At 38.6% G+C, this 17,814-nt stretch overlaps 1 pseudogene; it reads right to left on the reverse strand.

Annotated features, from left to right (window-relative positions):
• Positions 1-13,403, reverse strand: part of LOC104080308 — a 14,238-nt pseudogene extending 835 nt beyond the window's left edge.
• Between the last annotated feature and the right edge of the window lie 4,411 nt (positions 13,404-17,814).

Raw genomic sequence — 17,814 nt, forward strand, 5'->3', positions numbered from 1 at the left:
AGAGGGCTAAAAATTAAGCAACACGGACACAGTGGATGAAGATGACAATGAGCTTGAGCTCATTTTGATACAAAGGAAGCATCCCCTGAAACTAGCAGGAGCCAGGTTCAAGAGACACAAAAGGAGGCAGTTCTTCACAGGTCTAGATGGGTGGAAGTCCTTGCCAGTGCTGTGGATGCTGACGTTTTACACTGAGTAACTTCATAAAGAAATCCATTGAGGGCTACTAAATTCATCTAGAAACACTTCTACCCCAGAAAGCCTCTGAAAGTGGTTATAAAAAAGCAAGTGGGGAAGTTCTACACTAGGTTACCTTGTTCTTTCTCTTCCTTAAGTGCTGCTCACTTTCAGTCACTGTCATGAAAAAGATGCTGGGCTAACTCGACATTTAGTCTGACAGTACAGGAACTTCACATTTAACTGAAGATATATAGGTGTTTCCTTTGCCATTTCCTCATCTTCATAGCAGTGTCATCCCCTTCTCCCAAGTATTCAATCCCGTGAAGAGCTACTCTAGAACCGCTGTTAACCACTAGTTTATAGGAATATTGATACTGCCCCACATCTTTAGAGCGCTGTTTTAGCAAGATTCAACAGCAGCTTTGGCAAGGAACCAGAGAGGCAGTTTTGCAGAGTATGGATGTTAATGTGCTATGTAAGTTGAGACTGAGAGCCCGGTGTAATACACGTCCTACCGAGTCTAAGCTTACGCTTCTTTTTGTTTTCCCATGTTTGGAAAATGGGTCTCTTTATGAAACTGTTTTAAGTTCTATGGAAACTTGGAGAAGGGAAAAAAGCCCAAAATACTCAAAACCCAGCCACACAAACACACGTAAATTGTTCTTTTAAGAAGTTAAATTGCCAGTTTAGACTTTAAAAGTTAAGCATCTCTTATTTCATCACTGATTATTTTAGCACACTAACGTACTTTGGCAAAGAAGCCCTCCAAAATAACACATGATGTTTCTTAAAGTTTTACCATGTGAGGAGTTCTAAACACACCCTATGAAACTGGTAAACTTTCTGTCACGATGTCACAGGATACTCCTGAAGTGCATTTTTAAATGGGGGGGAGGGAAATGGGACGCACAAACAAACCACAATACCAGAGGAAGGAGTCTGTACCACACTGAAAAGTTGAAGTTTCAGGGGCAGCATAAGAAGGATTAGGTTATTATTTTAAAGGTAGTCTTAAAATTGGCAAGAGGGTGTAATGCCATTTAAGCTACTCAGGCTGGCACTCTGTCCTTCCTTTAAAGATTCAGATTTTCTAGCCTGCTGCTGCTGAAGACCAGTTCTTTCTTCCAGGCTTGCTTCAAAGGAAGACCTTGATTTCAAATGATGGAGACAGAATCAGGTGTACACTGAAAAGTCTTAATGGGCAGAAGCTGCCACATCTTTTTGGCACCCTCTGCTGGCACAAAAGCCCAAGGAGTAGTAGAAGCTGGTGAAGGGTCTAGAGAACAAGTCTGATGAGGAGCGGCTGAGGGAACTGGGGCTGTTTAGCCTGGAGAAGAGGAGGCTGAGGGGAGACCTCATCGCGCTCTACAGCTACCTGAAAGGAGGTTGTAGCGAGGTGGGGGTCGGTCCCTTCTCCCAAGTAACCAGCGATAGGACGAGAGGAAATGGCCTCAAGTTGCGCCAGGGGAGGTTTAGACTGGACATCAGGAAAAACGTCTTTACTGAAAGAGTGGTCAGGCCTTGGAACAGGCTGCCCAGGGAAGTGGGGGAGTCACCGTCCCTGGAAGTATTTAAAAGACGTGTAGATGAGGCGCTTAGGGACATGGTTTAGTGGGCATGGTGGTGTTGGGTTGACGGTTGGACTTGATGATCTTTGAGGTCTTTTCCAACCTTAATGATTCTATGATTCTAAGTTATGTAAAAGGAGGAGATCAGTCTTAAAAACACAGCCAGGCAGCATTAGACAATCCCTCTAGATAGCTCTCGATGTTTTTCTCATGACGGCTCGTCAGAGAAATTTCTCTCATGTGTAACAAGTGGCTTCATTCTCACTTCCAAGACATCTTTCAGAAGCTCTGCCTGCCTTCTCTGCCTCACAGGACTGTGAAGTTTCCAATTACTGTATATGCTGACTGTACTGGATTGTAGTTTACATACACAAAGTGAGGCAAAAGTGCATATGCTCAGTGAATTACCTTCAGCAATCTTTGGGCACAAGAAAGCAGAGTCCTCTAGTGCTTTGTAATAAATGCATTTACTACAGGATGCAAATTTTATACAAACAGGATCTCACCGTACCTTATCTTATTTTACAACATGGCTGACAAGCTGATAAAAAAATGTACTTAAAAAACCCCACATTTTCTTAGAAACATACCACTAAGGCTGCAAAACTCCCCTGCTTTGTCATGATAGGTCTCACAAGTCATCGAGGTGAAAAAATTCTCCATTTTGCTATTTTGTCCTTACTTGCACTCATCTTCTTTAGCCCTCATAGCTAAAACATTTTTTAAGCAACTGAGCTGGTAGATTTCCTGCCCACCACCCAGCACCATAGTCTGGAATTAATTTTTAAAGCAGGTTTTAAATCTTCCAACTGATTTTAAGACAGTAAAGACAAACTGGTACATGAATAGCTGTACTTGGTGATAAGTAAATACTTTTAGTACAGAATATATTTTCCAGGCTGTTTCATGGAAGAATTTAATTTACCAAGGAAATCCGGTTATTCAAAGGGCAGAAGTTAATGTTTAAACAGATCAAAAAAAGCTTATAAAAAAAATAAAAAATCCTTGCTGCTCTTTCTGGTTATTTAGCATACCCATTGTTTGTTCTCCTGAATGTTTACAGTCACAGAAAGAAAGGAAGGGAAAAAGAAAAAACCCAAATCATAACTGAGTACTGGCAATTCATAAAGAACAGCACAATTCACTGCCCCACCTATATTTTGCTGTTTCCATTTAACCTTTTTGTAACTTTGGAATGAAAAACCTGTCCTCAAAGTCTTTGCATCATTGATCTAAAGGACATAGAACAGCGCTATCATGGTTTCTTGGAAGAGAATGTGGAAACACGATTATAGATCTGTTGCATCTCTGTTGTTGATGGTGTTAGGTTAATGGTTGGACTCGATGATCTTAAGGGTTTTTTCCAACCTAAATGATTCTATGATCTCAAATACAATACCCTGTTGCATACCTGTATTTCTACCAGATAGATGGGCTCCATAAGCCTGCGTTGTGCTGTCAGAGTAGAGGCATACAGAACCCTCCTCGCAGTGAGAATGATTTGCCCACCGCCATGGTGAATAGCATCAGCGTGCAGAGTGACGTCATGGATATCAAAACGAACACCTCTCATGTCCTCCTCACACAAGACACCCTGCAGTATTAAAAGGGGAAAAACAAAGGTGTGATACCACTCAGGAGTTTCTAAGATACGAACCTTCGCTTAGCAGGATTCTGGCCTGATTTAAGTCACTCATGCTGATGCTGAACAGTTATATTCGGACCAAGGCAGTGTACACTATACACACAGCAAAGTCCTTCTAGGAAGGACTCAAATGCTCCTCTAGCATTTGAGAACTCACATCTGGAACAAACATTAAAATACCCACAGACAACAATGTGTTCATTACATAGGTTGAGTGACATACGTTCTTCAGTGGAGACAAATTCCAACTAGCCCACTACCCTGTTCTTATCAGTTATCGACAGTTTCTAAAGATTTCACATGAATAGAGCTCAGATACATTTCAGTAACGCAAGATACAAGTGCAACATACAGAACTACACTTACTCTTTCATAGCCCACTGGAAACCAGCAACAACACTGTCTTTGAGTTCATTTAGATACTGCACACCTTTCGTGATGTCAACTAAGATGTTTGGACAGGTACCATCAGGTCCAAAGCACCAAATCTTACAAGCCTCAGACACGTCCCGCTCGTATTTCTCTGCCCGGTAACGTGCACGCTGTTTCAGTTCTTGACGGGAACTGACCTGACTTCCCCTTTGTCTACGTCCTCTGCCAGGCCATCAGGAAAGGGTTGAACCTTCATATACAGCCTGTTGTGTTTGTTGGGAGATTTGGATAAGAACACCTGGCTTGACTCTTCACCAACTGTCTCACGATAAGATACAACTCGGTCTGATTTCTGTCAAGTAGATCAAAGACAAAAAATTCCCAAGTACAAAGCTGATCCTTTCCCCATACCGATAATTCAATAAACTGCGGCTTCTCCTCCTAAGGCAGTGTGTTAATGCCAGGTTCACTCAGTCATCCAGGCATGCTCTGCTAGCTTCATCAAGAGAAACAACAACATTTTCAGTAGCGCATCTACGGTTACCATCATTGTTCAAGTTAGTTTTCCTGTTCACTGGATTTTCTTCACATCTCTCTCTTAATTCTAAGCTCTTTCAATGAACTAATAAAGAATTCCTTTTATTACTTAATTGGTTGGTCTCCTGAAAAGTTTCAAATTGCTTTAAGGAAGTTGCTCTAAGGAAAACAACAACAGCAGATTAAAATGATATTTTCAAAGGTTAATATTTAGTCATATTCCATACACTGCAGTTCACAAAAAGTCTTGAATACCTTAACTGGAATACAAGCACGATCTTCTTCCAGATCTTTAAGGCGAATTTCTGGATGCATCATTCCAGCAATGATGTGTTCACCAGACTCTTCAATGGTACATTAGAAGAGAAAATAGCAGGGAGTAAACATTTTAAGCATTTATTAGTATTAACAGAAACACACACAGACTAAACTAGAAAAATGTCAGATGCCAAAACTGCTCAAGCCCAAGTAGTCAAAAATTTAACAAATTATCATCTCTATGCTGGTTCCAGGAGTGCTCCAGAATGAATCTCCTCAGCCACAAAATTGGGTACTCTCACATGAAACATAGTTCCTGTCCTACTGAGGTATTTGAGCATTAAAAAAAGTGTAAGGAAAAGTACTGCTCAAAAACCCAACACTAATTGCTGCAGAGTTTGTGTTTTTCCTCAGGATCTTCCTATTCAAATGCTGACTGAACTTATCCCTATTTATCTTGTGTTAGCTCATACAATCACAACTGAAAACCGTTTTGAGCCTGCGGCCATGCCATTAGATCACATAAAGAGCTCTCTGTGAATAAAGTCGAATGCTTTGGGTATTGCACTGCAAACCAGTAGCTTAGCTGTAAAGCTAAAACTTACAGCTAACACTCACCTGAACCATAGGATCAGACTTGGCCAAATGCTTTAGACCTTCAACTAGTTTTAGTAGATCAGCAGGGGTTTCTGCTTCAACAGCAACACGTACAACTGGACTAACACTAAATTTCATCACTCTCATGTTGTGGGCAAGTTCAAAGGTGGTAATGGTACCTGTCTTCACCAAAAACTGGACAACACAAACTAGACCAACAATGTTGCCACAAGGTACATCCTCAATGTGCTCAACGTAACAACCCGTCATCAAAATGGTTCTACAAAGACAGAGGATAAGCAACAATCCTTGAATACTTGTTTTATCCCTAGTATTTCCAAAAAGCTCAGCCTTTTCACACAAAGGAAAATTGCCTATTATTTGCCTATAATCCCCTGGATTACTGATTTTATTAAATAGGAAAAGATGACTCTTCTAAAGAAATACAGTCTTCATTTCATTAGGATTCCAAAAACTAAAAGCAAGCATTTGTTTTTGCATGCATTGTTATTCAAAAGAAATATACTATTTCTGTCTACCTTTGAACAGGTTTTAGGTAAAGATCTTCCTTCTTGCCAGGTGTGTAGTTTGGTCCCAAGATTCAAACTTTCTGTCCAGTAGAAACAATACCAGAGAAGACTCACCCAAAGGCATAGAAACGCCCTTATCACATGTGGGGACCATTTTGGAAATATACACCATCAGAGGGCCTTTGGGATCACAGTTTTTGACACCTGCAATAAAATACGTATCCGCATCAGACACATTTTCTGTGAGACTTCAAAACTTAGAACTATATACATCTGATTCCCAAAATTCAGTGAACCTTATCAACAGCTCCTCTGTTTTTTAGTTAGTAAAGGACAAATGTCTGTGGACAGACGAATTATAGCTATGGTAGCCATCAAAGATTCTTAGTTAAGGTAACGAATCATCACCACTGTTGTTTCTTTCAATACTGAGACCTCTGCTAGTATTTATTCCTTGCTTGACCAAGCTTCTCTCTTCTGGTAGCAGGTTCTATGATATCACTAAGTCTCTACTAATATGACCTAGTCCCAGGAAAAGTTTTGAATAGGGGGATTTAAAGATCCCCCATAATCCATTAGAATCCAGAAGACAAAATACAGGGCCAGAAGTTTGCGTTCTCAGTGATCAAATGGATGATATGGTCAGAAGCAGGATCTGTCCTGTTCTGGTTTTGCGAGAAAGAGTTACCAGTTTATTAGAGGATTAAACACATATGCCATCACAGATAAGCTTCTCTTCTGCCAATACTGGATTTGAAAATTACTTCAAACATGATTTATTTATTTCAACATTTGTGGATTTCTGAGGGAAGTGACAAATCTACACAAATCCAAAAAATGCAGATCCTCTTGAAAATACTCAAGTTGATGACCATAATACAGATGATCATATTACAGAGGAATTCTTCAAACCTTAACTCCTTCCTATCAATGTCAGACCAACAGCCCTGTATCAGATTCAGCTATTTCCTCTTTATTTAGTCATGATCTTCAGACAACTGGGAGGTGGTTTCATTTTTTACCAGATTTTCATCTTCCACCTTTAAGGTTGAGAGTGAATCAGAGAACAGTAACAACATGTCAGCTACCAGGGGACATGTTAGAAGTGTTTGAAAGTAAAGTATCTTAGGATTCTGACTGTGACTGGGGAGAAATTACAGGATTCACTAGGAGACCATAACTTAAGCTGCAGAGAGAATGAGGGTAATGAACTCGCTGCTCCATCCATCTCTTACAGCATATCCAAAGGATGGTACATACCATATTCCTGCTCATCTCAACCACACATTCTCTGAATCTAAAATAAACACAATGAGGTTTCACACACATCAGCATCGAGCATATAAGGACATAAAGCAAGTTTTATGTGTAGCATCCCAAGGCTTTTCCTTTGCTTTCTTACTTTTTGTAATACCCTGCTCAACAGAGTCCCAAATTAGTAATTATCATTATAACACAGAAACTTAACCCAAATCCATTTTAGGCAGTTTTACTCATTTGTGCACTATGGGTGATGTATTTTTGATAGCCCCTCATGAAGCGGGATTTTTTTTTTTACCCATAGAAGCTTCATCATCAGGTGGCCCCTCAAAGAAATTCACAGCGGTATTTTTGTGCTGTTACAGGGGAAGGTAGGTGAATGGTGATCATCTGAAGAAAAGCATCTCCAGCAGGCAGCCAGCGGCGCATCACAGCCTAGGGACCCAAAATTCACATTGTAATTAAAACTTGTTTCAACAAACATAATAACTGGCCCCCAAATAAACCTTTAGGATAGCATGTAGAAAGCTACACCTGGGGATGCAATGTAAAAAGTCATGACAACCATTTAAAATTTCCCTATGACTACTTAAATCTTGTTAAAGGCTGTGAGTAAAATACTTATCTAGAACAAGCAATTTGAACATAACTGTATGTTTGAATTACTGAAAACCAGCACTCCTTGCTTTCTTTTTTTCCTTGGGCTAGTGACTTACATTTCAACAGAAAGGTTAGGATTCTTGGATTATATTAGGCTCCTGAAATAAAACATGAATGTCCTTCTCTGCTGACAACAGATTACAATAGCAGAAAGAAAAAGGTCCATGGACAGTCATATTTTATGGCTGTATCTTCCATATATGGAAGATAAAAATAAAACCAAACGTTTCATTAAATCTCTGGCCATTTGCCACAGTGATGTAGTTGGATTTCCCTTCTCCAGTGATTATCCAAAGAAGTTTCCACATGTATCCCCTGGGCCCCCTTTTCATGTGGGTTTTAACATACCTGAGGAGAACACACATTAGCACAGGAACAGGACAGTTCCTTAAAGTCTCTGCTCTTAACATTCAATGCTGCATAGAAAGCGATCACGTGCTTTCCGACATTACTTTTCAAAATGTTGACCAGAATTCAGCAGCGTTCTTGAATACATTGGAAGTTGTGAGAGCCAACCAGAAACCATGTTTCTGATTACACAGCCACAGCATACATGTGCAGCAACAGACACCTCGTATTAGCATTGCACGTACACCTTGAGAAGAGGGAGGGAGGCAGCATTGGTGGGTTTTTTCATGTATGAAATACAAATTTTCTCCCTTTTCTTAAATCAAAACAGGTATGTCTTTTATGTGCTGCAACACACTTAAGTCCTGTTATGCCTCTAGCAAACTCAGTGCAATACATTACCAAGCACCTTATTTCAAATGATGACATTCCTGACGCACAAATTAACCACTGACCAGATTATAAAAAGACAATTAAGGTCAATTTCTGTGGATTTTAGAAAGACCTAAAAGACTGTTCTCATTATACAGCTCAAGGGTAAGAAATGCTACCACACTGGCAATTCTAATGAAGTAGAAAGGCCAAGTTACCTTAAGAAGGGGTTCTCCCTCTTTATGTCGATCTTCAATGTCTAGCTTGATAACAAGTTTCTCTATCAGTTTGTCTGTCTCTTCCTTCTTAAAATTCATAATGGCATCAAAGATCTGAAACAAGTTTATAGCCACCGGAGTAAGTAATATAACAGAGACAGATTTTGCTTACCATTTATCTTAAACATGTTGTACATCTGAAAACCCTCTGGTTTCTCTGTCCTGGGCTTTTGTTTGAGAAACTATTTGCAAGGATCATACAGGTCAAATGATACCAAATGTTTCTAATTCCAAAGGAAATTCCAAATTCCTATCAGAAGAGGTTCACACACAAGACACACAAATCTTTAATCTAACGACATGCAAAATATATTATTTCAGTGATCAGACCATTCAGATTTCCTGCCTTCTACTTCTGTCCCACCTTTTGCACATCATTCTTTTACTGCAAAATTTTTCTAGTCTCTACAGAACGTATGGACCTACTTTATAAGAGGGATGGCCTTCCTAAGAGCTAATCTGCTAAACTAAAAAAAGTCTCCCCTTACACCCTAGCAATCAAATCAAGACAAAATACTGCTTTACCTTAAAGACAGGATCCAGAACTAGGTGGCAAAATGTCCTTGGCAACTTCTTTCCATCTGGGCTAGTGGCTGATTTGCTCAATTTTCCAGGTGCTGGGTCAAATTATCTAAAGATGATGTTTATTTTTTACTCATCCGGTTTGAACCTGCGGAGCATCCACTTTTCCTGCAAATTTCTGCTTAGTTATTTTTAAAAGAAAACCTCGTAACATTTAAGCAGAGATTAAAATAGCAGAAGAGTGGCTAATCCTTATCTGAATGTAGCAATAACTGTTAGATGTTTGGAGAGGCAAAGGATGGCTTTTTGTTTGTTTAGATTTTTGAGTTTTTTTATTACACTTAAAAACATTGACTTCAACGTATATTTTTAGGCTTTTACAGGGAACTACGCACTGTAAGCAAACCTGTTGCCAACAATTCTTTTACTCCACCCTGTTATCTATAATTGTCTTTTGAAGCCTTGTTAAAATCATTTAAATACCATACAAGACAAATCTTGGAGTACACTGTGAGCTAAATGAGTCAAGGTGGGTTAATTTATTATAAGGCATCAGAAGACAAGCAAATATATTGAGCTTTCACACACGTATAAAGCATTCAGTTAACAGTAAGTTGCGTACACATCTAATAGGAAATTAACACCATCATTTATTAGATACAGTTCAAGGTTCATTAAATTCACAGAAATACTCACTGGTATCAAACGACTGGATTTGGTCCATAATCTTGCGTTGTGTATTAATTTTATCTTTACAGTTCAATAAAAGCATTTATGTTCTGAAGTTCTGAGAGTGAATCTTCTCCCTCTGCTCTTATGGAGCAGGTTATCAGAACTCACCACAGAAGGCACATACAGCTTATCTGCATTACAAGCAATTGTCTTTCTCAGATACATAAATATTTTTGTTCTAAGAGTTACAAACCTGTGCCACTAACTAGCTTTCTAAGCTGCCTATGAAAGGTTAGTTTCACAGAAGCACAAACTCAACATGCGCTGGTATGCATCACTGATATCCTCAGAGTGTCACTGTGGTATCTAAGCATGTATCTACATTAATTCCGTGCATACTGTGTTACTTACTTATCACCCCAGAGTTTTTTCATCATATTTTCCACTTTCTTTGAACGCTCAGCTGGAGGGAGTTGTGCTTTTTCACCTTTGGCAGCAAATTTGGTTACGTACATCTCAGCAAACTGCTTCAGAGTAAATGCCCAGCCATGCAGACTAGAGCCAAACCCAACAGTACCGATAACTGGATCAATCTTTAAAAGAGGAAAAAAAAGTGAATGCGTTTCACAAAACACTGATTTGAAATGTATGAATTGCTTTCAATGAACAGGTAGGATCAGTAAAGGTGCCAAATATTTTCTGAAACATAGAACAAGGAAATATTTCCCCTAAAATGGGTCTATTGAATATTACTTTGAAGCAAGAACCTTATTTTGTCCCACACAGTGGAAATATTTATAACAAAGGCTAAAATAAAAACTTCAGAAATATATTTGTAAAGTGCTAAGTAGGATTTGGAGGATTATGACTTTGTAAAGGATATTAACTGAATTGTTAGTGAACTTTCTCTGGAAATTAAAAGATAGGTGGCTCATTCCTGCCACACCGATAAAACTGCTCTGACTTACGAATGGCTGACATTCATGGAATATAAGAATCAGAATACAATCCTAGCCGAGAGTCCTTTGTTCCAGTAACTAAATTAAGCTGCAGTCAATTTTAGCCATAAAACCAACTAATACAGGATGATCACATCTAAACAAAGGGAACCAGGTCTGAAAACTCTGGTGAGAAGGTCTGTCTTGTAGCTATTTGGTGGAAAAAATACCTGAAGCAGCCTGATTCTGACAATTCCTTACTCTAACAGCTGGACCACCAGAGAAGACTTGCAGTTGACTTTGTTGTTTTATTTTACAGTTCTCAGCTGCAATATAGGACATACTATTTGTCTTTCTAGTTTCAAACCATCCTTCCAGAGATATCCAGCATATTATGATATAATTACTGGTAGAATAACACCCTCAGATCAAAAAAGAGCAAATTAAATGTCTTATCAGTCAGGAATAGCAGAAAGGCCACGTTTCTTGTCATGTAAGCGACATAAGCAGCAAAGTCAGGCACAGAAAGCTAATCTTCTGGCTTCTGGCCCTTTGCCTTAAATTTCAAACCATAGTTTCTCTTCAGCAGTTTGCCCCAGACAAAATGTCTGACATTTGATGTTTGAATGACACTGAGCAACTGGCTTGAGGTTACACATTTTGTTAGTGAGAAAGTATCACTAGCGGATGATCTACTTTGTGAATTCTCTCCTCTCTCCCAGCTGCTTTCACTCCTCAGTTGGTTGGTCTGAAATAATATCCCCAAAAGTATGAAACAATGGGAGTGGAAGGGGACTGAAGAACAGCTCCTTCAGGTTGGCCGGAGATCTGAACCGCCACAAATGTATGTAATTGTTTCATATCAAGGCTGGTACTCTCCAAAATAGGATTTCAACCACAGCAAAGGTTTAATGTTTTCTTTACCATAGTATTACCCATTGGTCCTGTTTCATCTTCTCCATAGGTGGAAATGATGACACTGACATTTTCTGCAATATGCTGAAATGTCTGGTAAAGTTCCTCAGGCTCCAGCTGCAATTCCAGCAAAGCATGATCCATTTTGTTCATCATCAGTACTGGTTTGATACGTTCTGCAATAGCCTGCCACAGAACAGTCTCTGTCTGTACACAAACCCCTTAAAAAAAATATAAGCACAATTAAAACATGCATTATATATATGGGCAAGATCTCTAATCTACTTTGTACAGTGGTGACTGGGAAATTCAAACTGGATATTTGGTGGTAGTCTCGGTGCTCCCTGAAATGGTCATTACTCAGTTGCATGTATCGCTCCATTTTTTAACTGAAGGAGGAGAATGACAGGCAGCTCCACTCCCTAGAGTTTTACTGAAGGATTGACTTTATTTCCTCGGTTACTCTACATTCAACCCACAAGCTGGATATGAAGTGGATATAATCCTCTAAGATACAGGAAAGGCCATGGGCTAAGACTGCAAATCAGAATTCATACCATTAGAAGTTAAACTTTCAGAGAAAGAAACTTCTTCCATCACCCATGATTTTTTTTTCTTAAGAGGAAGAAAATAAAATACACTGAGGTCTTTCTAATTAAAAGAGCATGCTTACCTGAAACACAGTCAACCACAACAGGGCACCATCAGTGACACGGAGAGCTGCTGTAACTTCAGAGGAGAAATCAACATGTCCAGGGGAGTCAATTAAGTTAATAAGAAAACCTGAACCATCCCTACACTGTTTGATGAAGGCTAAGTCGTTGTCTGAGAGTTCATAATACATAGAAATTGCCCTGTAAGAGAAGACAATTCACTTCAATAATGTTTCATAATTTGCAGATTTTAAAATTTGCATTGGTCAGGCAACTACACCTGCTATATTACAGTGCCAATATTTCTTGATGTACTTAAAGGAAAAACCACAAGAAGACTTCAATATTTCAATTTCTAAAGTTCTTAGGATCTATAATTCTGCTTTGGGTGTAATTAATTTTTATTCTTATTCAAAATCAACACCTCAAGATAGTAGTCACAGCATAATATCACTGTCAGACACTCTAGAATCATGCTCCAAATCACTTTACAACTTGTTAACATTGCAGTTGCAGACATCAAAGACAGAGGTAAAAATAACAAGACACAGCCCACCACAGTGGCTTGGAGGAACAAGGTATTAGTCTGTAAGCAATCCAACAAAAATGAAGGTTACTGCTACGAATCTTTCTGAAAGCATCTTTCTCCATAGTGAGAAGCAGGTAAGAATGGTCGCTAGCTATCACTTAAAAGCTCTACTCCAATATTGCCCAGATTGCACTCTGCAGACTGTGAACTTCTGTTCTGTAATGCACAGCTTGATTCACACGTCAACTTAAAAAAGATCTGACAAGATGCAAGGCTTTGAGCAGACCATTTTTCTGTCTTCAGACTAAAAAGAAACAAAAAAAAAGGAAAAGGAAAGATGCAAACAAATTCTTACGTAAACTTGATTGTGATACATCTTTCTGCTCACCTTTCCGTGTGTCTGTGAATCACGTTTCTCCTGCTCTGGCTGAAGCGATGATGCCCACTTTACACACCAAGGAGTCTGTCAAGGTTGGTTTGCCATGATCAACATGAGCAATCACAGACATATTCCTAATATTGGACTTCTTGTCCATGATTGCTCGGATCTGGTCCACTGTGAAATTTACCTGGACGGGAGAAAAAAAGAAAGAAAACCAGCTGTTGCTTCCTTTTAAAGTATACAAACATCTATGTGAAATTTTAAACTCTTGCTATTTTTTATAAATTCACAGTCTAAAGAAGAAATGAAGTTCATACTTTTAAGCTTAGTATTACAAATAGTCGTTCACATTTTCGGCATGTTTTCTTAAGTACGAAGAGTGGAGGCATAACTTAAAATACGGCTCAGATTTCGTATCACAAAATGTCAACTACCACAAAAATGAAGAATGCACCTGCAGAGGCAGAACAGCTCATCCCTGCCAAATGTTACAGGAGGGTTAGTGCACACAACTGCAAGCTGCAGCTCTCATCAGAGCTTCTGCACACATCCTCCTTCTCCTTCCACCACTGCCCCTTGCTTTGCCAGATCTTCCTCACACACCTGCTCTCCACCTCCCAGGACTTTTCAGGTGAGTCTCTCTTCCTGGTTTCAAGAAGAGGCCAGGTCTTCTCCTTTTGTAGCCAATATACCAGCTCTAGAAACTGGTGGTCCAGCTCAGTCAAAAACCTCTTTAAAGACTTTAATTAGCCAAGTGCAACATTTTTAAAGCCCCTCTCACAAATGATATCCCAGAAAGAAATTTTTCTTATTTCCATAATTCTTCTATCTCTTGCTAAGAACAGTTCCCCTCCTTCAATTTGCAGAAAAAAATCTTGACCCTCAGAAGCCCTGGTAATTAGCTATTAAACACATGACAACTTAGCAAAGGAAGATGAGATCTTACTAATCGCAGCCTGTCTCGTTCTGTAATGAGAGTCACCTGTAGGTCACAGGACTGCAGTTAACGTGGTTATTCTTGCAAATCCCTTTAATGCATGAAGTGCTTCATAGGGACATGGCAAAAGACAGAATTGGGAGGAAAAAATGATGCGGAATATTAAACAAACACAAAAATCACATGCCGCATCAACAGTTTATACTAGTTGCTCAAGTGAAGAAAAATATACCATAAGAAACACTTAAATAGGTTCCTCATCTGTGTTTGAGTTGCAAATGACACACAAATAATGAAACATGCATTTCTATTGCTACACCAACAAAGGTTTCTAACACAGTCTGGGTCTTAAGAAGTGCACCCGAACACAGGGAACCTGTCTTCTTGCAAGGATAAGATAATAATTAAAAAAAAACCAACCCAGCCCAGCTCAAAATATAATTGTATGTAGGAGATAAAACAGGGGTTTTTTACATGAACAGATACACTTCTGATACATATCTTATTCTGTGCATTCTCATACTAACTTTGGATCTTCAGTTCAACTTCTTCATTATACATTTTCTCAAGAAAATGGTTCTTATTAAAAAAGGAATACTTCTAATTAAAATAGCCAGGTTCTTTTTAGAGATGAGAAATCTCTAAACTAAGCAGCAGCCTGGCCTCTTCCCCTCCAAATGTATTATTTCCCCACTCTCCCCTACATTTATAGGTTCTTTCCTACCTCAAAGTCTGCAATGGAGAAAACAACCAACCCATCCCCTTTTTTTTCTGCTAAAGAAAATTTAGTACAAACAAGAAAATTTTTAGAGTATGCTTACGGTTTTGTCAGTGATCCACCTCAAACGAAGGCACTTCATTTCTGAATTTGTTCTGTTATGTTGTTCTTCAGTTTAATAAAAACCAATGATATTTCTTTTCTAGAACATTCTAGGGTGTCCTAGCATCCAGAGTCTCACTCACAGCAAAATTTACATACTACTTCTGAGACCTTGAAATATTTGTCTCGTCTTTCTTTTCCATTTAGAGAAAACAGCACCATTACTTGTCTTTTCTAATTTTATCATTTTCCCTTTTTTAAATTGTGCTGTGCTAAAAAAAAAAAAATCAGTACTCATAGTGAGAATTAAGTATAGTGCTAGAGCTGTGCTATATGCACTTACTTCATAATGTAAATAAATACTTAAGTGTTGAGACGTATACCTATGCGCTCTTTGTATTTGCTAATTATACACTTTCTTAATGGAACAAGTGAAATTTACTTGTGATAAATATTTAACTAGCACAGATATCACATTTTGAACTGAAACCTGTATTTTTTTCCATTGTCTCCAAGTTTCCAATACATTTATATACACAGGCTAGATTGTAGTTTTCTTTTGGGGCAAAGAAGTTTATTTCTTCCCCATATTTTAAGCATACAGGCCTCCTACGCATGTCCATTTACGTTAATTCTAAACGTAAACTTCATGGACATGTTCCTCCGACAGGACTGGATGTTCTCCTATGGACTGTTGAAGCTATTCATATAATCTGAGAAAGGATGGTATTGGAGTTGTAAAACCTTGATTTGTGCCTAAAAACAATCTCCAATAATTGGAGATAATTATGTCCCACTGCTACCAAAGTAGAATGAAAACAGATACACGGAGTGAACATTATAAAAGACATGGATGTAAAATGTTACTTTTATGGATTTAGTGTTTCAAGAAGTCATTAATATATTATTATCACTTTGTGGCAGAGCTCTGGCAACTTGGGTTTGAGATGGAAAAGAATCACTAAGTCATGGCAAAGGAGAGCCAAGAAGCACAATGAGAGAAGAGCAAGGTCAGACGGCACTTGGGTGGGAGGTGGGGGGTAAGGCAAAGACAAGGGGAATCTACAGCCAAGTTTAAGGGATTAGGCGGACTGTGGGACCCAAAGCTCTACAATATTATACCTCAAAAGAAGTCATCACAGTCAAGGAGGTGAAGAGGCAGGCCTCCGCAAGTGATCTCAAAGCTTCTGCTGACAAGTCTCATGGCAAGCCAATGCCAACAACATGAACATATTTTTATTTCAAACTTCCCATCCTTTTGCTCAATTACAAGACTGCACCCCTTCCCAGAAACTGAAGGTCCAGTGTCTTAGATATTACTGCATTAGTACTTTTTGGCAGGCCTACAACAATATAATACACCTGGGCATGAAGCTTTCAGCCTGCAGGAAATTAATACGGAGAGCCAAGTTTAGGTAAGCAGCACTCCTTTATTATTGTTTGGTTCATCCCTTGGCCTAAATGAGTATTTTTAAGAGCTTAACACGGCTAGCTCACTTTTAATTCACTTTGTTATATCATAGCAGCTGTTCTTGTTAATATAACTGGGTAAACCATTCTTAAGTTTCTGCTAATTAGCTTGTCAATAAAATATAGTATATTAGAAAAGATAAAGAGCTCAATTCAAGCATTAATATTAATGTCTTACCAGGCCTTCTGGCAGGAACTTCAGGATTATGTATTAATAAATGCTATCCACTTCCAAACATTTTATTTACCGCTTCATTTACACTAATGACAAAACAGAGTTTACTGTATGTCTTCTTTAAAAGAGAGAGGCACTGGCATCACGATTTTTTTTTTCATAAATACAACTGAAAACACAAAGCCAGATTAAAAATTAATAGCAATTTTAATTTTAAATGTTTTTCATTAAAGAGCTGTTACAGAGTTTCTGTTCTGCTGTGGTAGACAGCAACCAGATCAAAGTTATCTTGCTATGAAACGCTTGCTGCAGAGGGGTTAAGGTCTTCCATGTGCAACAGCAAGCAAAAAATGAAGGAGAGGAAAGCAGTATTGGTAGAAGGGAGAAACATCACCACTTTATTACAAACAGAACATCACTTTTGCCAAAACCCTCAACTTTCATGGCCACTACAGCCAGACAATGACCTTGCTCCTTTTAGCTACTGCATTACACCATCTGGGTAGCCCATACTGCAGTGTTGCTTATCCCTGGCTATCAGTAATGCCTCCAGAATAGACTGCCTTCCTCTTCTGCAGGGCATCTCTTTCTCTTAAAGATCTTCAAATTCTTATTGTAACGAACAATTACATAGCTTCAATTCAGAAATACACATTCTAAAAACAAAGAAAAATGAAAACACTTATTGAAGCTGACACAGGTAACTAGAATGTCCATTTCAGTAAACAATACTACTTACACAATGAAAGATTACAAGAATTAAAAAAAAAATAAAGGAAAGGGTTCCAATGGCATTAATCATCAAGAAATGCAAAGATGTACAAGCATCTGTTTATCACAGAAACAGGCTGGTAAATTCTGATTCACTAGAATAAAAAGATACTCAAAACAGGTGAAACGCATTATCACAACTGCAATGATTTAAAATAATGGGGCAGACTTGCTAAGGGGAAAAATAAAACAAACCAAACCAACATAATCCACCCCGCAGTGTTTCTAACTCATTTCCCTGAGAAAATGCTGCTGATCTGATTCAGGTCAGACCATCCTTCCTCAAGATTAGTGCAGTGCAGCCCTGTGTAATACATATATTCACACATATGTATAGCCTTTTCTAAGCCTCGTTGGAAACAATGCTTTTATCTCCTATCCTTATAAACACTGATGATCAGGATTTAACCCCAAAGCTTACACTT

This window comes from Fulmarus glacialis, unplaced genomic scaffold (assembly GCF_000690835.1).
Source record: "Fulmarus glacialis isolate BGI_N327 unplaced genomic scaffold, ASM69083v1 scaffold47807, whole genome shotgun sequence".
Classification (NCBI taxonomy): Eukaryota; Metazoa; Chordata; class Aves; order Procellariiformes; family Procellariidae; genus Fulmarus; species Fulmarus glacialis.